Source organism: Hemitrygon akajei, chromosome 16, assembly GCF_048418815.1.
Source record: "Hemitrygon akajei chromosome 16, sHemAka1.3, whole genome shotgun sequence".
Taxonomy (NCBI): Eukaryota; Metazoa; Chordata; class Chondrichthyes; order Myliobatiformes; family Dasyatidae; genus Hemitrygon; species Hemitrygon akajei.
Genome location: NC_133139.1, coordinates 82,765,979 through 82,788,615, shown reverse-complemented (window position 1 = coordinate 82,788,615; position 22,637 = coordinate 82,765,979). Strand labels below are relative to the sequence as shown.

At 42.8% G+C, this 22,637-nt stretch overlaps 1 long non-coding RNA gene and 1 pseudogene across 1 annotated transcript; one reads left to right on the top strand and one right to left on the bottom strand.

Moving 5' to 3' along the window:
- LOC140739672 (sin3 histone deacetylase corepressor complex component SDS3-like) overlaps positions 1–22,637 on the bottom strand; it is a 138,429-nt pseudogene that overhangs the window by 1,868 nt on the left and 113,924 nt on the right.
- On the top strand, positions 20,036–22,450 carry LOC140740417 (uncharacterized). Its single transcript, XR_012101847.1, has 2 exons — positions 20,036–20,246; positions 20,451–22,450. It is a non-coding gene; the product is annotated as an uncharacterized lncRNA (long non-coding RNA).

Genomic DNA, 22,637 nt, shown 5'->3' with positions numbered 1-22,637 from the left:
TGTTGGAGAGTGTCTACTATCTGCTTGAAGATTTTGTCAGCTGGCTTTTCAGGGGTTAACAAACTCCGTAGCAGGCCGTATGTTTTTGCTCCCATAATACTGAGTAAGACACTGGCTTTCTTTTCATCCTTAATACTGTTAGCCTCACAATATAACTCCATTCTCTCAGTGTAAGTTGCCCAGTTTTCAATGCCACTATCAAATGCTGTAATGGTTCCAATCATCACCATCTTTATTATGTTAATTAAGCCCCATTCTCCCCTTATTTTCCTTTCTGACTCACGTGTCCTTTTTGCTAGCACCACAAGCGCACTCCGTGTGTGTGTGTGTGTGTGTGTGTGTGTGTGTGTGTGTGTGTGTGTGTGTGTGTGTGTGTGTGTGTGTGTGGCTCTTTTTTGTCTCCCTTCTGGGGCAGGCAGACTCTCAGCCCCTGGGGGCCAGCACCAGGCTGTGGTCTCGCCTGGACGTGCTGCGGCTCCGACTGTGTCTCTTGGTCTCCCTGCCGTTCCTGACCCCGGCTGTGCTCCCATTTCCTTTCAGACTTGCGGCCTCGCTCTGCCTCCTTCCCCCCACTCCTTGGCTCATTCCTTGCACTCTTCTTCCAAGTGTCATCATCAATTAAAGCATGGCATTCCAATACGATGTAGGTTCATTAACCTCATCGCCAATTTGTTGCGTATGTGGCCTGGTTACACAACAATGTTATTAATAAAAACACTGGAGACGGGAGCTAAGTTTCATGGTTCTTTACTGGCAGAATCTGAACTCAGCACACACGTACAGATCAATACATGCCTAATAGCGCATGCAACAATGTGTCCCTACAACATAAAGTAGTCCCTTATTCTACTGTAGGCCATACAGTACAGATGCTACCTGACCTGATGAATTCCTCCAGCATTTTGTGTGTGTTGCTTTGTCATAACTGTCATTGTGTTGAAGATTTGTGTCTGGTGTGCTGATATCTTGTTTACCTTAATGAGTTCTGTCAGTTTGCAACATTTCTTGGATAACACTCTGTGACCTTTCAACTTTAGTGCTCCAGAGTGGCTGGTCACCTTGGACACAGGGCCTCAGGATAGCTTTGGATTGGGAGCACACAGTAGCCCAGAATAAACAATGTGCTACCTCGCAAAGTACTTACCCACCCCAGTTAGGAACCTCTTGCCCATCTCAGGAAGAGCCAGTAGTTTGCACATTGGCCTCCACAGAACCCACAAAAACTGGAGTGGAAATAAGCCATCTCCATCCCCAAAGTGCTTTTTGCACTAAAATGCATGCACACCAGCCACTCTCTGTCATTAACACAAACGAAACCTCTCTCTAATATTACTTGATCCCTTTGCCCTCAACACTGAGATTTAAACACTCAGTGACCACTTTATTAGGTACGTCCCATATGTCTGTGGTCTCCTGCTGCTGTAGCCCATCCACTTCAAGGTTCAACATGCTGTGCATTCAGAGATGTTCTTCTGCACACCACTGTGGTAATGTGTGGTCATTTGAATTACTGTCACCTTCCTGTCAGCTAGAACCACTCTGGCCATTCTCTTCTGACCTCTCTCATTAACAAGATGCTTTTGCCAACAGAACTGCTGCTTACTGGATGTTTTTTTTCTGTTTTTCATATGTTTCTCTGTAAACTCCAGAGACTGTTGTGCATGAAAATCCCAGGCAATCAGCAGTTTTTGAGATACTCAAACCACCCCATCTGACACCAACAATCATTCTATGGTCAAAGACACTTATATCACATTTCTTCCCCATTCTGATGCTTAGTCTGACAGCAACTGAACCTCTTGACCATGTCTGCATGCTTTAATGCCACCTGATTGATTAGATATGGTTGATTAGATATTTGCATCAGCAAGTAGGTGTGCCTGATAAAGTGGCGACTCAGTGTATATTTTCTCTTATGGAAAATGGCTGCTTCTCAACCAAATTGAACTCCCCCCACCCCACACCTTGCCTACTCCTCTGAAAGACATTCTGTTGATGGACTTTAGGCAGGAACTGTCGGCGGTCAGAGAATCACTATTGGATAACAGCATCAGATACACTCAGCTATTCTTAGCAGTGGTTTGTGATCCACTGTGACTGCTCAAGTCAGAGATTGTCAAAAGGTTCAGATATGATTTTCCTGGCAGACACATTCAGCAGTGGGAAAGGCATGGAACTGCTAGCAAGTAAATAATTTCTGGCCCCCATTTCTTGGTGACACTGAATGAAGGTTATTTTTAGCAGAAATGCTCAAATGGAGTGGAACCTGTTTTATGTGATGGTATCTGATATGTGGAGCTCTTTTATGAACAGACCGCCACAGGATGACATGCACTGCGTGCTCTTACACCAACAGCACGACTCCATTTAAGGATCAATGAACTGACAGAGCAAACTATGTCTGAAAAACAGTTGAAAACAGCTATTAGGCTTTGAATGGTACCTCTTGCTGTCAATCAGATTGTACCAAGAGAGACACTGAATGGGTTTCCTGCCTTCTAAGAGCCCAGACGCTCTGGAGCCAGCTGCATTGCTCTCTAATTGCCCCCACCTGAGCTGCAGGTCTGACCTGCACATTAACTCCACCAACCCTATCTCCTTCAAAATCTGTTACTGGTAGTTCTGAACTCTGTGATTGCCCCCCACATTGGGATCTTTTCAGAGAGAAGTTGTGGGCTTTTAATACTCATTGTGTGAAACTTTATTTCCTGGCCTCAGCTGTGAGCAGAACAACTCTGATATTAAATCATTAACCCTTGTCTTTGATTTCCATTCAATAAAATTTTTAATATCATGTACTGAAGATCTGTTCTTAAATGGGTCAAAGATGATTTTATGGACCCCGAATATCTTTCACCATTTTAGTACAATGATTTCCTGCTATGTCAGATATATTAATCAGAATCAGAAGCAGGTTTAATATCACTGGCATATGACATGAAATTTGTTGCCTTCGCAGCAGCAAAGCCATAGACTACAGAATAATAGAGAAAAAAAACAAACTGAATTACAGGAAGTATATAGATATTAAATAGTTAAATTAAATAAGTAGTGCAAAAAATAGAAGTAAAAAAGTAGCGAGGTGGTGTTCATGGGTTTAATGTCCATTTAGGAATCGATGGCAGAGGGGAAGAAGCTGTTCCTGAATCGTGAGTGAGTGCCTTCAGGTTTCTGTACCTCCTTCCAGAATGTAACAATGGGAAAAGGGCATGTCCTGGGTGATGGGGGTCCTTGATGATGGAAGCCACTTTTCTGAGGCACCGCTCCTTGAAGATGTCTTGAATACTACTAAGGCTAGTACTCATATGGGAGCTGACAAACTTTACAACTTTCTGTAACTGCTTTTGATCTTGTGCAGTGGCACACCACACCATCCCCCCTTACCAGACAGTGATGCAGCCTGTCAGAATGCTTTTCACAGTATTAAGATTACTTCTTTCTCATATTTCCTTAAGCATAGCAGTGAGCATGATGTTATTACAGCACCAGTGACCCAGGTTCAATCCTGCCTCTGTCTCTAAGGAGTTTGTATGTTCTCCCTTGTCCACGTGGGTTTCATCCATGTGCTCCAGTTCCCTCCCACATTCCAAAGATGTACAGGTTAGGGATAGTAAGCTGTGTGCGTGCTCTGTTGGTGCTGGAAGCACAGCAATATTGCAGACTGCCCACAGAACATCTGGGGCTGTGTTGCTCGACACACTTCCCTGAATATTGCAATGCATGTGTGACAAATAGAGCTCATGTTTAGAAGTAGCTGGAGGCTGTTCAGCTCATTGGATCAAAGTCATTGAACATTGACTTCTCTAACTTCCATTAATGCCCCTCCTCCCCTTCTTACCCCATCCCTGACATATTTAGTTGTTTGCCTGTTCTCCATCTCCCTCTAATGCTCCCCCCACTCCTTTCTTTCTCTTGAGGCCTCCCGTCCCATGATCCTTTCCCTTCTCCAGCTCTGTATCACTTTCCCCAATCACCTTTCCAGCTCTTAGCTTCATCCCACCCCCTCCGGTCTTCTCCTATCATTTCGCATTTCCCCCTCCCCCCACTATTTTCAAATCTCTTACTATCTTTCCTTTCGGTAAGTCCTGACGAAGGGTCTCGGCCCGAAACGTCGACAGCGCTTCTCCCTATAGATGCTGCCTGGCCTGCTGTGTTCCACCAGCATTTTGTGTGTGTTGTTGTTTGAATTTCCAGCATCTGCAGATTTCCTTGTGTTTGCCATTGGATCTATGTCAGTTTTCAGAGCAATCCTATGGATCACAGTTGTCCTATTTTCCCCCTAACCTGTCACTCATCCGTCAATTCTTCCTCAATTCTCTGACCCTCCATCTTCACTCAGGGTGATATGCACCAGTCAGCTAAGTTACCACCAGCATGCCTTTGGGATGTGGGATGGGTTGGGAGCACCCGGCGAAACATCTTATGCTCACATGGAGAATGTGTGAACTCCATACAACCCTGGAGGGCAGAATCAATCCAGGGTCTCCAGAGCTACTGTATGAAACAGCAGCAGCACTACTGAGCGTGCTGCCTGCCATTGGATTGGCCCTTCCTGCCCGTCCATGTTTTCTTGGTTGGGTGTAACATCCTAGTTTCAAGTACCTATCACAGGCAGGGAGGAGGATCGGGAGCCTCTGCACTCGAGCAGTCTCTCTCCTCTCGATGGTGAGTCCACTGACCCTCGAGTCAGTGGAACTTAAGAACTCAGACAAGCAAGAGTGACATCGAAACAGCGAGCTGTTGGCCTCCCCACTTGCTGTGGCAGGAGAGATTATTTCTCCCTGTCCCTCGCTAGTGACAGAGAGCCTGTCTAAGATGTCAAAGTGTTGGGATGGACAGCAGTTTTTGATGGACTCCAGATCTGGGGGGGGGGGGGGCTTCCTTATTACTTGCATGGTGGGTGGTTGATGTTTTTGCTGGAGCAAGTGGGGGAGGAGAGGAGGAAGGATTTGGTGCTTTTGCTGCTGCTCATGCGTAGGAGGGGAGAGGGGGCTTTGGGGTTCTAACGTTTTCCGTCATTCATTCTTTGGTGTTGTTTATTTCTCATGGATGCCTGTGAAGAGTAAGAATTTCAGGTTGTATACTGTATGCATTCTCTGATATTAAATTGGACCATTGAACCATTGTTCTCACAAACATTGCATTGTTCCCATCGCTGACGTTCACTGTCCTTATGAGCTTAGTAGTTGCAGGAACAGTTTGTTTGTTTTGCGGCTCAGAGAAGCCGGATCATGAACTCAAGCCTACTGGGCCAGGAATATTAGCCCGGACTCTTAGCTTAAAGGAAACAATTCCAGCAAACTTTTGGCCATAACATTCCCTGCCGTCCCACACCCATCCTGGATTCTGCAAAAGAAGATTTTTGAAGCTGCCCATTATTTATGTGATTTTTAAGTTGTGTGCGATGTCCTACCCTTTGTCCCTTCGCAAAGGAGAACTGACCTCCAGTTCCCCCCCCCCCCCCCCCACTTTCCTCACACGGCAGGGACAGACACAGGATGGTAAGCTTTACTAGGACCTGGTCTCACACAAACGGTTCATTGTTCCCCCTGGTCACATTGCTCGTCCTGTTCCTGCAGTCATTAGGAGTTGGGCAGTCATTTGAAACGGTTAAACGCAGAACAGCTGCAAGTGTTTTAGACAAAAAAATAAATTTGGGAAAAAATATGTTTCCTGTCCTCTGGTCTGGAAGTTTAACTTGGCAAGGTCCCATTTCTTTGTGCTTCACCACTCAGTACAGTGGAGGGGAATGTTAATTCAGCAACACCAGCAAACCAAAAACAAAGTTAGTAATCTTTAACAAAAAACTGCTTGGATGTTAACTGGAAGCAGCGAACCACCCTGGAGACAAGAATCAATATTGAACCAGTCTCTATTAGTTCATACTTGTCATCTTCACCTCCGCTTGTCACCTTCACCTCTGGATTGAGCAAGAGGCCAGAGGGGCTATATCAGTTGCAGTCTGAAGTGACACGGCATCTGTCTTGTGTTTGCAAAGGGAAAGTAGTCGCAGCAGAGATTCAAAATGTTAACTACCCCTCTGCTTCCAGTGATGCTGCTTGACCTCCTGAGTTCCTCCAATAGTCACTTTACTTCCTAGTCTACGGCAAGCAAGATCAATGGAAATCAAAAAAAAAATCTGCAAATGCTAGGAAATTTATAACATTTCCGCTCAGGATCTGTCGTTGGAAGCTTAGTGTTATGTTTACTCAGTGGGACAGTGACAGAGCTCATGTTTACCCTTAAAAAGGAAGTGTCATGATGGTCACTCGCAAGGACTGGAACCCAGGAACGGAGGACAGCAGAGTCTGTCATGGTCAGCGCCGGCAACGAGGAGTGAAGGAATGGCAGATTCCCCATGAAGAATCGCAAACAAGAAATTAGACGTAGAAGTGTATCGGAGGCATGACTGAGCAGCACCATAAAACAGATCATTCTCCACAAACACAAAGACTCCGCTAAAGTGCAAAAATAATCATAGAATACAGGAAACCCATGCCAGTCGCAATTAACTTGACAAGATTAAACAGAAAGCACCAGGGTCCACTGGCTTTAACAAATAGTACAAACAGATACTTGAGAAACCTTGAAGCTCAATGTTCTACAGCAAGGCAAAAGGCTCATGACAGAAAGTGAAGAATGGAAAATACTCAGCAGTTCAGGCAGCATTTGTGAGAAGTTATTACCCTTTGGCTATCAACTCCTGAATCAGCGTGAATAACTTCACTCACCTCAACACTGAACTGATTCCATAACCTATTGTTTCACTTTCAAGGACTGTACTGTGATGGATGTTCACTGTCCAAGGCCGGGGTGGGGGGGGGGGGGGGGCTTTTCTTTTTTATTGCCATGCTCAGCTTTCCAACAGCAGCTGAAACTTAGAGATCAAAATGTTGTTTTTGAGTAAAATAAACTGCCAAACAATACTCTTTGTTTAGCTTCATGTCACAAATGTGAGCCAGTCTTCAGCTCTTAATGTAAATGGCATGCAACAATCAGCCTGAAGTTGAAAGAATAGCTTTGCAAATAAACACACTGTCTAAAAAGCTCTGGTTCAACTGCTCAAGAGATGCAGTGTAAGACATTGGGTTGTATGATTAGGTTTGTTTCAAACCTGACAACACTGGGTAATTGTTTAGTTAAAGGAAGCTTGCAGACTAAGTTGATAACATCAATTAGCACTTCTAAAAAGTTAAAATGGTTAAAAATAAATGCTTAGCTAATAGTTGGTTTTAAATAATTGGTTAATAGTTGAAGGGTTATGTGCTCAGGGAGTCAGCTTCAAGGTATTAATTGTAGTAATCTGGGGACTGCCTCCATAAGCTTTTAGATAGTTTTGTGTAAAAAGGTATCTGAAAACAATATCATGTGCGTGCAAAGTCTCCTAAGGGGCAGAGAAACAGTATAAATGTAGAGGGTAGTCAGGCTTATTAGGAATAGCAAGAAGAAAGTCAGAAACACGTAGTGAACTAGAATCCATTTCTCTGTCTTTGATTTCTAGGACAGACAATTTGCTCGTCAGCATCGTTAATATGTCCGTCCAACTTATAGGATTTGCTCCTGTGCTTTGGTAACCTTTTGTGTTTTAGAAATAGTTCATAATTTGGAAATCTTTTTATAAGCTAGAAAGCTTCTGTGAGTTTTAAGAATGCTGTGTGGATTTAGACGTGTATCACTAGAAATAGATGAACTGTGTTTAATCACAAACAAGAGAAAGTCTGCAGATGCTGCAAATCCAAAGCAACACACACAAAATGCGGGAGGAACTCAGCAGGCCAGGCAGTTTCTATGGAAAAGAGTACAGTCAATGTTTCAGGCCGAGACTCTTCAGCAGGATGAAGAGTCCTGCTGAAGGGTCTCAGCATGAAACCTCAACTGTTTACTCTTTTCCAGAGCTGCTGCCTGGCCTGCTGAGTTCCTCCAGCATTTTGTGAACTGTGATTAAACTACTTCGTTAGCTAGAAGTATCCTCTCCTTGATAGAGGGAGGGGGACTCACTGCTCAAATAGTGGGTATAGGTAGCTAACCTCACTGAGGAGAACAAACAAGGAAGTGAACTGGTTTAGAACTCCTCGGTCAGCAAACCCAATACAATCACATGGTCTGCTCAATCCCAGGAATTAATATGTACTGTATGTGCTGTACACTATCCAGAACTTCTTCAGTCACTAAGATCAAAACTAGATGAAGTTCCCCAAATCTGATGCCCCTCCATCAAATTCTAGTGAAGCTTCATCTTTTTGCACATTAACCTCTTTGCAATAAATGACAAAGCATTGCTTGCCCTTTTAATTGCTTGTTGCACCTTCACGTTTACTTTCCTAGTTTCCTAAACCAACATATACTAATCTCTCCGGGCACCAACATTTACTGGTAGTTTACATATGAAAATATTTATTTATTTATTGAGATACAGCGCACAATAGGCCCTTCTGGCCCTTTAAGCCGTGCTGCCCAGCAATCCCCTGATTTAACCCTAGCCTAATCATGGAACAATTTACAATGAACAATAAACCTATCAACTGGAAAGTCTTTGGACTGTGAGACGAAACCCACCTGGCCATGGGGAGAATGTATAAACTCCTCACAGGCAGCCATGGGAATTGAACCCAGGTTGCCTGTATTGTAAAACATTGTGTGAACCCCTATGCTACCATGCTGCCCCAACCTACTCCCTGATCAACTAAAGAGATTCAGCATGTGCCCTTTGACCCTCACCAATTTTTATTGAAGCACCATAGAAAGGATCCTATCCAGCTGCATTATGGCTTGGCATGGGAATCGCTCTACGCTACTGTGGCCCCCCGTGTTCTTCCTACTACATAGAAATAACTTCACATTATCTAACCAGCTTGCATATATTGTTTTGTAGAATTACTGGGAGAGAAATCATGACTTCTTGCTTTGCCTCAAAGACACAAATCCTAGGTTGTACCCACATACTGCCTTGCGTATATTATTTCCACCATTGAGCACAGCCTCACGATTCAGGTGGAAATTTTAGCAAATCAGCTCTGTGAATAATTTCAAAAGTCTGTAATAGACATCATGAGTTGCTATGATGGAAAAAATACGAGCAGCACTGAAATTCAATGACATGCGGACCTCAATGCATCAATGTCCCAATTAGGAACATTTTGCTTAAACCTTCTGGTTTAAGAAGCCCACCAACTACTTATCAGTGGCAAACAAAGCAAAGAAAACTACTAACTATTTTATTAATTGCACTCACTGCTAAGAGTGGAGAGGTGAGGCAGAGTCGAGGCATCCCCGAGACCCGATGTTTGACTGATTTAAGCACCGGGCTGAATTGGAAAAGTCGGTAATGGCCTGAATCGTGGTAGTGGGGTCCAGGCTCCAGAGTGGTCCAAGAGCAAGGAACGTCTGGATGATTTAAGCTCTGGGCCAGATTGTAAAGGTCAGGTGTCAGGACTGTAGGCGAGGGACAGGCTGGTTCTGCTCAGTACTCCATGACGTTTACTCAGCTCTGCACTGAACTGAAGCTGTGGCATGCACCGGCCGCAGTGATGCCTGGCTTCATGTCTTTTGTACAACTCCAGTTCTGAATGCAATTTTGCATACTTTTATTGTTTGCATGATTTGTTTATTTTTCCCTCCCTGCTCATTTGACAGTCTTTTTTTAAGAATCCTTTTGGGTTTCTATGTTTCATGGCTGCCTGTAAGGAGACAAATCTCAAGGTTGTGTAATGTATTCGTACTTTGATAATGAATGTACTTTGAACATTGAACTTTATATATCTTACTAAACTTACCGTAGGGTGTGCTTCTTGAATTATTGAGAGTCATAAATTAAGGTCCTAGGTGGCTCAATATTGCTTCAATTTCCAACTGGTAAGTCGGGACTGACAATATCATTAGGCGATTAGATGAAGCTCACCAAGTGTCAGATGTGCAAAGTTGTATCACACAGAGAAGTGGCTGGCTGGTCCAATTTAACAATGTAACACACACAAAACACTGGAGGAATTCAGTCAGGCAGCATCTATGGAGAAGATAGAATGTCTATGCTACCCTGAGCTGCTGAGTTCTTCCAGCGCTTTGTGTGACATGTGAAGTGAGGTGTCCTCTGCAGTGAAAAAGGTACAAAGTCTCTCTATTCTTTGTCATTGCTCCTGTCATTTAATTTTGCAATTCTCTTTCTTTCAAAGTTCAAAGTAAACTTTATTATTAAAGTATGTAAATGTCACCATATACTACCATGAGATTCATTTTCTTGCAGGCATTCACAGTAGATACAAAGAAAATGCAATGGAATCAATGAAAAACTACACACCCACACAAAAACCCAATACACAAAAGAAGACAAACTCTGCAAATACAAAAAAAGAACAAATAATAATAATAATAATAATAAAAAAATGAATAATAAATAATATTGAGAACATGAATTGTTGAGTCCTTGAAAGTGTGTCCATAGGTTGTAAAATCAGTTCAGAGTTGAGTTAGATGAACCACGCTGGTTCAGGAGCCTGATGGTTAAAGGGTAATAACTGTTCCTCAACCTGGTAATCATAGAGTCATAGAAAGATACAACACAGAAACAGGCTCTTTGGCCCATCTAATCCATGCTGTACCATTTAAATTACCTACTCCCATTGATCTACACTGGGAAAACAGCCCTCCTTACCCTTACCATCCATGTACCTATCCAAACCTTGCTTAAATGTTGAAATCAAGCTCGCATGCACCACTTGTGCTGGCAGCTCGTTCAACCTTATTTACATCTTTTTGGCAGGTAGGTGACTAAAGCTGCACACAATACTCCAAACAAGAGAAAACTGCAGGTGCTGGAAGTCAAAGTAATGCACACAAAATGCTGGAGGAACTCAGCAGGCCAGGCAGCAACTACGGAAAAGAATAAACAGTGGACGTTTCAGGCCGAGACCCTTCATCAAGACTGGAAAAAAGAGATGAGGTCAAAGCAAGAAGGTGGGGGGGAAGAGAGGAAGAAGTAACGTAGTGGTGGTGGGGAAGATTAATGAGTGGACGTGTTGATTAGCCTGACAGTCCCTTTTCTGGAGATGCCTGTCTCACATTCCTGAAGAGCACACAAGGGAGCTTTGACCAGGTTGTGACTGCTTCAGAAAAAATGTTCCACACCTCCTCTATAAAACAGAAAAAAGTTGACCAGATCAAACTTGCCCACTCAGTTCAGAGACTTAACAACTTGGGCTCATAGTTTCACGTAAGAGCCAGCTTCTTTTCAACCCTACTTCCTACTGAGATCATGGGACTGATGAACTTCATCTCAAGTTTCAGAGCTCCTGAACCTCATCCTGTCCAACAACTTCCTCATTATTTAAAATCTGCATGCCCTTAAACAGCAGCCTTTAAAAGCTATCATGCACCATCAATCTCTGACTCATTCCGGTGCTCTGTGCAGATTCAGGCCACTCTACATCAATTTCCTGCAAGCCATCACTGGAGTGTATCAGTACAGAATGCTTCCTGTGCAGTAGAATAAAACACAAGTGGGGAGTTAAAGAGCTACCATAGTCTTTTCCCTTGTTGGTTACTCAGCAATAGTCATTGGGTTTGTATTAATCCACCTCTGTGGACATGGCCCCACACCCACTATGTCAGCCCAATGTTCCTCCTTCTGAATATGCTAAAAGTTAAACATTTCATGCTCCCCTTGTCAAACAGATTTAATATCTGGTTTTCTGCCCCACTTGCTGAGAAATGTCTTTGCTGGAAGAAGCATGCATCTGTTTGGAATGAGAGAAGCAGCTCCCTGTGGTGACATCGGGGAATTGTGGTATGGAAGGAGAGGACCAGTATGCTGTTTCAGGAACATCAGCCAGGAATGCACGAAATTGGACTCCACATCAATCAGGGCAAGGGTAATTCCCCAGGGGAGTATTTCAGTTGTTCCAACGTGGCCGAGTCTGGGAAACACATAGCTGCCTTGTAAGCTGGTTTCTTTGTCCTTGTCTTTATTAGCGATTCATGTTTACAGTGGTTTAAGCATTGATTCCAAATTATGGGAGCTGTTGCTAAAACACATATAAACCAGATGGTGGTGAGTTCCTTTTTTAAATCCTGTGATGTAATTTCTGACAGGACAAGCCCAGTAGGTATAGGGGCCTGGTTATTTCTGCAATGGAGATTTAATGAAACAGCCATCTGTTTATTTAAGGTGCAGTGAACAGACTTTGTTTTCAGTCTCTCTCTCCACCTTTTCTCAGCTCATCTGGCCATCCAGAAACCCCCTCCAATGTATCCTAAACACAATCCAGACTTCACATCATTGCACGAGGGACCGCTTCGTCGAACACCTCTGCACCGTTTGCTGCAAGTGGGACTTCCCAGTGGCCAAACATTTTAATTCCCATTCCCATTCCTGTTTCTGACATGTCAGTCCATGGCCTCCTCTTGTGCCAAGAAGAGACCGCCCTCAGGACAAAGGAGCAACAACTTATATTCCATCCAGATAACCTCCAATCTGATGGCACGAACATTGATTTCTCCTGGTAAACAAATTCCCACCCCCCCTCCCCACTTCTTCTATTTACTCTGACCTTTAATCCTCTTCTCACCTGCCTATTACCTCCCCCTGGGTACCCTCCTTCTTCCCTTTCTCCTGTGATCCCTTCTCCTCTCCTATAGGATTCCTTCTTCTCCAGGCCTTGACCTTTCCCATCCAGCTGGCTTCACCTATCACCTTCCAGCTAAGCTCCTTCCCTTCCCACCACCTTTGTTATTCTGGCACCTCTCCCCTTCTTCTCAATCCTGAAAAAGGGTCTCAGCCCGAAGCATCAACTGTTTATTCATCTCCACAGATGCTGCCTGACCTGCTGAGTTCCCCCAGCACTCTGTATGTGTGTTGCTTCAGGACTTCCAGCCTCTTCCCTTGCACTCTTTCATAGGATGGAAACAATGATGAAATTATGAGATCCCAGTCCAGCTGATAACAATACAAAAGGGACAGGGTAATCGTCGGCAGTGAGTTTTTGGACATGCAGAGTGGGTAAGGGATACCTCAGCTCCAGATAGATTCTGAGGTCTAACTCAGAAAGATTTGACAGGTCACTTCTTGGGGAAGGTCAGACATGTTTCTCACTCCATAGCACTGTTCGATCTACCAATTCATTCCAGAACTTTTAATGTCAGTGCAGTCACATTGATATTTGGTTAGTTGCCAGCTCACCTTTCTAGTGTATTGGCCAGTCCAGGCACAAGTTCCATAGACCTGAGTGCTCCTTTATGACTGCTGATATCCCTCGACTGTTTGTAAATCTGCCTGCCCATTCACCAGACTTCTACGTCTGTACTCCAGAATCAGAATTAGAATCAGGTTTATTATCACTGGCATGTATCGTGAAATTTGTTAACTTGCAATACATAGTATAGATGAAGACAAAAAAATGATAGTAATGATAAATAAATAAGTAAATCAATTACAGTATACGTATATTGAATAGATTAAAAATAGTGCAAAAAACAGAAATAATATATGTTAAAAAGTGAAGTAGTGTCCAAGGATTCAATGTCCATTTAGGAATTGGATGGCAGAGGGGAAGAAGCTGTTCCGGAATCGCTGAGTGTGTGCCTTCAGGCTTCTGTACCTCCTACCTAATGGTAACAGTGAGAAACGGGCATGCTCTGGGTGCTGGAGGTCCTTAATAATGGACGCTGCCTTTCTGAGACACCACTCCTTGAAGATGTCCTGGGTACTTTGTAAGCTAGTACCCAAGTTGGAGCTGACTAAATCTACAACCCGCTGCAGCTTCTTTCAGTCTTAATCAGTAACACCTCCCCCCATACCAGACAGTGATGCGGACAGAGCTCCCTGCCTGAAAGGCTTTTATTCTTTCACCCACATGACTGGTCACTCATTCTTACCTCTTGGGAGTTAATGTGCTCCTTTCAAGTACACCAAACTGCAGAATCACCAAGCATTCCTAACCCCGATACTTTCAAATGACATCTATCAGAATGACCGCCAGCTGGCTTCCTTCCTCTTGGTTCCTGACCCTTCTCCAAGCTTCTGTCTCGGCCACCCAATTACCATACACTATAGTCCACCATTTTAAAGTACTGAGATGCATCTCAAAGTGCAAAGGGCAGAGCTACATTTACCAGAAGCATTGCCTCACAAAGAGAAGCCAGTTCACATCGAGATTCAGTCGTAGATATTCCACCATTGCACAACATTTCTGGAGTCCATGCCAATATTAATTTCCTAAGAATAGTTTATGTAAGCATGTGCTTTGCCAAACCCCTAAGCTCTAGAACTCCTTTCCTAAAACCATTGTGTCCCACTCAGGTAGAAAACGTGCCTCCCATCAATATCTTATTCTATGGCTCGTAGTTATATTTTACTTGAAAATAATTCGGAGAACAACCTTTATGGTGATTTCATACATTAAAGGGACTTTATAATTTTTGCAATGTGAGCAAGGTCACCAGAGAAAGAGACTGAAACTAGTGGATATAAAGTGATTTATTCAACAAAAACGAGCAGCTGGCATCATACTGAGGCCTTTTTGGAGGAAGAGGCCTGTTGGACCCAGTATTACATGACATTTTCTTTGCCAAAGATCAAAGAACAATTCTATATTTACAATGTATCTACAGTGCTTCCTTTGAATTACATATAACTTCCACACCTCACTCCAGACACCCAAGGTGAATGTTAATCGACACTGTCTGGTTTTTCAATTAACTGCTGTTCACAGCTCTCGGAACCGATTGTCCAGAGCTGCATTTTAAACTTAATCTACAGTCCATGTTCAGGTCTAAAAACTGGTTGCTGTAGTTAGTTGCTAAAGTTAATATTTTGCGATACACCCTAAGACCAGAATATGACCTAACATAAACAAAGAACAGTGCAGCACAGTATGGGCCCTTTGGCCCACAATCTTGCACCGATCTATATAAACCTACTCCACAATCAGTGTAAACTTCTCCTGCTTCGTACACCACAATATTCCATTTTTGTCCTACGTCCATCTCCCTATCTAGGAGTCCCTATTGATCAAAGCAGAGTAGTGGATATGGTGTATATGAGTTTTATTAAGACATTCAATGCTAAGCTCATTCAGAAGGTCATGAGGCATGGGATCCAGGGAAACTTGGCTGTGTGGATTCAGAATTGGTTTGCCCACAAAAGGCAAAGGGTGGTAGAAGACTGGGGTGTATTCTGCATGGAGGTCAGTGACTAGTGGTGTTCTGCAGGGATCTGCACTGGGAGCCCTGCCATTGTAATTTTTATAAATGACTTAGATGAGGAGGTGGAAGGCTGGGTTGGTAAGTTTGCAGAAAGTTTGGTGCTGTTGTGGATAGTGTAGAACATTGCCATAGGTTACAATGGGACATTGATAGGATGCAGAGCTGATTTGAGAAATGGCAGATGGAATTCAAATCAGAAAAGTGTGAAGTAATACACTTTGGAAGGTCAAAATTGATGGCAGAGTACAAAGTTAATGGCAGGAATCTTAGCAGTGTGGAGGAACAGAGGGAAGTCCATACATCTCTCAAAGTTACAGCACAAGTTGATAGGGTGATTAAGAAAGCATTTGGGGTGTTGACTTTCATTAGTCAGAAGGATTGGGTTCAAGAGTCACAAAGTGATGTTGCAGCTCTATAAAACCACACTTGGAGTACTATGTTTATTTCTGGTTGCCTCATTATAGGAAGGATGTGTAAGTTTTAAAGAGACTATAGAAGAGATTTACCAGGGTGCAGCCTAGACTAGAGAACATGTCTAATGAGGAAAGTTTAAGTGAGCTAGGACTTACCTCTTTGGACCAAAGGAGGACGAGAAGGCACTTGATAGACAGGTATAAGATGATATGAGGCATATATCAAGTAGACAGCCAGCACCTTTTTCCCAGGACAGAAACGGTTAATAATGACAGAGCATATTTTTAACGTGATTGGAGGAAAGTATAGGGGAGATGTCAGAGGAAGGTTTTTTTAACACAGAGAGTGGTGGCTGCATAGAGCACAGTGCTGGAGGTGGTGTCAGAGACAGAAAGATTAGGAACAGTTGAGACGCTGAGATAGGCATATGGATGAAATAAAAATGGAGGGATATGTGGGAGAGATGGGTTAGATTGATCTTGGAGTAGGTTAAAATGAAACAGCATCGTGGGCTAAAGCACATTCCTGTGCTGTACTGTTCTATGTTCTGTTTTTATCAGCCTCGACTGCCACTGCTGCTAGAGCATCCCAGACATCTGCCACTCACTGTAAAACATCTGACATCTCCCCTTAAAATTTCCTCCACTCACTTTAAACTGTTCCTCTGGTATTGCCCATTGTTGCCCTGGGTAAAAGGCTCTGGCTGTCCTCTCTATCTATGCCTCTCATAATTTTATACACCTCCATAGAGTCACCTCTCATCCTCCTTCATTTCAAAAAGAAAAGCCCCAGCTCGCTCAACCTTTCCACATAAGGGAAGTTTTCCTAGTGAATCTCCTCTGCACTCTCTCTAAGGCTTTCACATCCTTCCTGTAATGAGGCAACCACAATGGAACAAAATACTCCAAACAGGGGTTGAACCAATTTTATACATCTGCAACTTTGCCTTGCGGCTTTTGAACTCACTTCCTGAGACTTCACATCTTCTAAACCACCCTATCAACTTGTTCAGCAACTTTGAGGGATCTACGGATGTGGCCTCTAAGACACCTCTGTTCCTCCACGTTGCTAAAAATTCTTCCACTCTGCCTTCAAGTTCAATTTTATAAATGAATGTCATTGCTTGTTGTACGTTTCAGTTTCTTACTTCGTTCAATAATGCATTGCACATCAAGGCATCTGCTTTTGTCTGCAGTTGCCCCTCAAAGATGATTTTTCATTATGAAGCACTTTGGGTAACTAGAAGATCCCTTCTGCAAGTAAAGTCATTTCTGTTAACAGTAGTGTGTGCATGTAAGGGTGCTCTTAACCAACTATTTACAGTGCTGGGTATGAATGACTAAGTCCCTTAATTATGGTTACAGGAGTGATGCCTCTCACTTCCTCGTTGGTGAGTGAGGGAGAGCCTGTGTGATGTCAAACTGTTGGGATGAACAGTAATTTTTTTTTAATGGACTCTAGATCATTGTCTCTTTGGGAACTTTGCTATTGCTTGCAATGGGCGGCTGACACTTTCTGCTGAAACAAGTGGGGGGAAGGGATGATGCTTTTGGTGTTGTCTGTGTATGGGAGAGGAGAGCGGAGGGCTTTGGGGTTCTAACGTTTTTCTACCATTCATTCTTTGGGTTTCTTTCTTCTGTTTTGTGGACGTCTGTGAAGAGTAAGAATTTCAGGTAGTATACTATATACATTCTCTGATATTAAATGGAACAATTGAAGCATAAAGATTAGCTTTATTTGTCACATATACATAAAATGCATCTGTGTTCTGTATTTGTCTAAGCATTTCTGTCTAATTGTGCCTATTTCAGTAACCGAGATTAAAGTTATCATATCAACAAGGATGATACTGAGCAGACCACAGGTTTCGCCCATCTCCAGTGCCAACATAGCTCACTAAACCTTATTGTACATCTTTGGAATGTGGGAGGAAACTGGAGCACCTGGAGGAAACCATGCGGTCACGTGCTCCTTGCAAACAACAGCAGGAATCGAACCTCAATCTTATAGCGAGCACTGCAAAGCAATTGTGTTAACCACTATGCCCCTGTGATGGCCTTATGAATAATAAACCCCTATTAAACCCATGAGCCATAAGGGATTGTACACATGATTGGGACACAAATTCTATACATTTGAAACATTAAGCTCCTAGATTCAGCCCTTTTTTTAGTTATATTGAGTTGTTATAGAATTACCAATGTTTGTTATACATATAAGTATATATGTATAGTTGCCATTACTAAGAAACATATGTTTGGGAAGCTGAAAGGTCTGAAGGTAAAAAGTCATCTGGACTAGATGGACTACATTCAGAGTTTGGAAAGAGGTAGCTGAAGAGATTGTGGAGACATTAGTAATGATATTTCAACAACCACCAGATCCTGAAATTGTTCCAGAGGACTGGAAAATTGCAAAAGTCACTCCACTCTTTAAGAAGGGAGAGAGACAGGAGAAAGGAAATTATAGACGAGTTAACCTGACCTCAATGGTTGGAAAGATATTGTAGTCCGTTATTGAGGATGAGATTTCAGAGTACTTGGAGGCACATGATAAAATAGGCAATGTTAGCATGGTTTCCTTCAGAAGAAATCTTGTCTGACAAATCTGTTGGAATTCTTTAAGGAAATAACAAGCAGGATAGGCAAACAAGAGTTAGTGGATGTTGTATACAGTACTTGGATTTCGAGAAGGCTTTTGACAAGGTGTCACACAAAAGGCTGCTTAACAAGAGCATATGGTATTGCAGGAAGGATATTAGCATGGATAGAAGATTGCTGACTAGCAAGTGTCAAAGAGTGGGAATAAAGGGCGCTTCCTCTGGTTGGCTGCTGTTGACTAGTTGTTTCCACAGGAGTTGGTGTTGGGACAGCTTCTTTTCATGTTATATGTCAATGATTTGGATGAAGGAATTGATGGTTTTGTGGCCAAGTTTGCAGACGATATGAAGATAGGTGGAGGGGCATCTAGTGTTAAGGAAGTGTGTCTACAGAAGGACTTAGATTTGGAGAAAGGACAAAGAAGTGGTAAATGGAAATATATAGTCATGCACTTTGTTAGAAGGAATAAGCAGGGGAAAATTCAAAATCAGAGGTTCAAAGGCACTTAGGAGTCCTCATGCAGGTTGAGTTAGTAGTAACAAAAGCAAATGCAATGTTAGCTTTCATTTCGAGAGGACTAGGATATAAAAACAAGTATTTAGTGCTGAGGCTTTATAAGGCATTGGTCAGACCATGCTTGGAATATTGTGAGCAGTTTTCAGCCCTATTTCTACGAAAGGATCCAAAGGAGGTTCATGAGAATGATTCTGGGAATGAAAGGTTGAGCATTTGATAGGTCTGGGCCTGTACTCACTGGAGTTTAGAAGAATGAGAGGGGATCTTATTGAAACCTATCGAATATTAAAAGGTCTAGATAGAGTGGATGAGGAGAGAATGGCTCCTCTGGTGGGGGAGTCCAGGACTAGGGATACCCACTTATAACAGAGATGAGGAAGAATTTCTTTAGCCAGAGGGTAGTGAATCTGTGGAATTTATTGCCACACTCTTTGGAGGCCAAGTCATTGAGTATATTTAAAGTGGAGTTCGACAGTTTCTTGATTAGTCAGGATGTCAAAGTTACAGGGCGAAGGCAGAAGGATGGGGTTGAGAAGGATAATAAATCAGCCATGATGTAATGGCAGAGCAGACTCAATGGGCTGAATGGCCTAATTCTGCTCCTCTGCCTTCTGGTCTAACTGTTAGAAGTGACTTTTAACCTTGGTTACTGAAATAGGCACATATAGACAGAAGCATTTAGACACACACACACACACACACACACACACACACACATATCCAGCACAATAGAGCTCCATGTCTCATATTGCCACTTAATGTTCATCTGCAATAATGAGGAGGGAGGCTAATAAACTCTTGAAATCATTAAAACGATGAGCATTTGCTTTGATAAACAAATTGCTAAAGAGATGCTTTCAGCGGTTTCTAGGCTTTATTACTTAGGACCACTCTGACCTGCTTCCCTGAATCCTTCGCCAGCCAGCTCCCTCCTACACAAATCATTGACACAAAACCCTAAACGTACCCCTCCACTTAAAGAGAAGCAGACACTGTTTACTTTAAGCGGGTGTTTGTCCAATCAGAAGTAAAAGAACCACGTTTACGTGGGCGACAGTTTACTGTTTACAACATCAGTCTGACTTCAGCACTCGGAACAGTAATGGAAGAATTGGGAAACTGCTACAGAGGGAGAAAAGGACAGAATATAAATAAAGATAGTAGGAAAAAAATATAAAAACAAGATGGGGAATATGATATAATCACAGAAGAAAATGCAGCTAAGACTGACCCACTGAATTTCTGGGAAGAAGGAGTTGTGATATAACAGAATGGGCCAGTGCTCACTGAAATTAAGGAGACGTGAGCTTTACAACGTGGATATTTACCTGGTAGTGAGAGGAGGTTGATCAAAAGTCTGGAGCTAGAAGAAAATTAATCACCCTTCATGGTTCAGGAATAGTTATTACCCTTCAACCATCAGGTTCCTGAATCGACATGGATAACATCACTTCCTTCAACACTAAACTAATTCCACAACCTATGGACCCACTTTCAAGGATGCTACAACTCACGTTCTCAGTATTATTTATTTACTTGCATGTTATTACTATTAACCGTAAGAGGATTTGTGCAGTTGGCCTGTCTTTGCGTATTGGTTGTTTGTCAGGGTAGCGCATGATTAAGTGGCACCAGAGGTCTTTGCGGACCCGGGTGACTTCTTCCAGTTCATCCGTGAAACAGTTTAATTTCTTCTCTTTGTATGTCTTTTTTTTTCTTTTTAAGGTGTCTGGGGTCCTGCCAGAGTCCGTGATCTACAGCTGCAGTTCTTCATGGCGGAAGGTTCTTGCTCTTGGAACTCGCCAAGCAGCCTGGTGTTTCAGTATCTCCAGCTGCAGCCTGGAAGACATGTACCCTTGGGACGTGGTCCAGTGGATGACCCAATTTTTTGCCGAAGTCACTGACTGGAGCATCGTGGGAGATTGTAACATCGAGACTACAGGCCGTGTACGGTGCTTTGGAAGAAGGACCTCAAGTCAGGGAACTCAAATTAGCGACGCGACAGATTGTAACATCGAAACAGCGAGCTGTTGGCCTCCGTCTCGTCTGTTGCAGGAGCGATATCTCTCTCTCCCCCACTCTGGGGATCTAATGTTTTTCTGCCATTCATTCTTTGGGGTTTTTGTTCCACTTCATGGATGTCTGTGAAGATTATGAATTTCAGGTTGTATACTGTATACATTCTCTGATATTAATTATTTTGAACTTTGAAGGAATTATTTCTCTGAGAGATTTATGAATCTTTGGAATCCTCTTCAAAGAGATGTGGATGCTAAGTTATTGCACATTGATGTCTCTGTACATCCTTCCTTGAATATAGGGACCAAAGCTACACACGGTACTCCAGATCTGGATTATCAAACCTTGTGAGACAGAGGCACTATTTTCATAATCTTGAACTCCAACTCCTTTGCATGGGTTAACTTACCAAAGGCCTTTGAATTGACCCCATAAACTCTGTTACATGTGCAAGCACTAGTAATCCCCTCCACCATCATTTACAACATATACTCAGCGGCCACATTATTAAGTACACCTGCACACTAATGCAAATATTAAATCAACCAATCATGTGGCAGCAACTTGATGCATAAAAGCACGCAGACATGGTCAAGAGGTTCAGTTGCTGTTCAGATCAAACACCAGAATGGGGAAGAAATGTGATCTGAGTGACTTTGACAGTAGACTGGTTTTGAGTATTTCAGAAACTGCTGATCTCCTGGGATTTTCACATGGAACACCATCTCTAGAGTTGACAGAGAATGGTACGAAAACCAAAAAAAAACATCCAGTGAGCAGCAGATCTGTGAGTAAAAACACCTTGTTAATGAGAGAGGTCAGAGGCAACTGGTTCAAACCGACAGGAAGGCGACAGTAACTCAAATAACCACATACTACAACAGTGAGTGTAGAGGAGTATTTCTAAACTCACAACACATCAAGCCTCGAAGTGGATGGGTTACAGCCACAGAAGGCCACAAACATACAGAAATACATTCAGTGGCCACTCTATTCAGAGCCTCCTGTAGCTACTAAAGTGGCCGCTGACTGTAGAATGTATAATAGCACAGTACAGGCCCTTCTGCCCTACTCTATGATCAATTTGATCACTTATCCTACATAGCCCATAAGTCTCCATTTTCTTACATCCATCTGTCTCTTCAATGTCCCTAATGTTTCAGCCTCAACCACCACCAGCAACAGTGCACGTGTGGCACTTAACCCCATTCTGTGTAAAACAAACTTCCCTCTGACATCTCCTGCAAGCTTCCCTCCACTCACCTTAAACAAGTGCCCTCCAGTATTGGCCAATTGTCACCCTGCCTTTCATGACCTTATAATCTTCTCTCTATTAACTTCTCAACTTTACAAAACTAGTCTCTTTACCTAATCCTCCAACCAAAGTGAAAATCACTAAGGCTGACGATAAGGGTGTGTGTCCAGCTAATACGATGAATGAATACTGAGGGTTTGGGCCTACTCCAGAGATTTGGATCTAAAGACTCAGTTTGGTTCAGAATGCTGTCATTGTTGTCGCTTGCTTCTATTGTTTGCATGATTTGTTTTGTTTTTTTCTCTCTCTTTCTCTGTGGGCACTGAGGTTTGGTAATTTTTTTAATTGGATTTTTTTGGGTTCCTTGCTTTGCGACTGTCTGTAAGCAAACAAATCTCAAGTTTGTATAATTTATACATTCTTTGATAATAAATGCACTTTGAATCTTGAATCACCTTGATATTCCACCTTTTTGCACACTTCCTTGATCTCATTATGTGCCTCTGCAGATTCTTTATACTTTCCTCTTATTTCATTTTTCTACCTAGAGTCAGGAAATGTTGAGGAGTCTTGACATAAAAGCAGAGCAGTGGAAACGATTTAGCGGTGAGCAATAGTTTTAATCATAAACTGAGAAG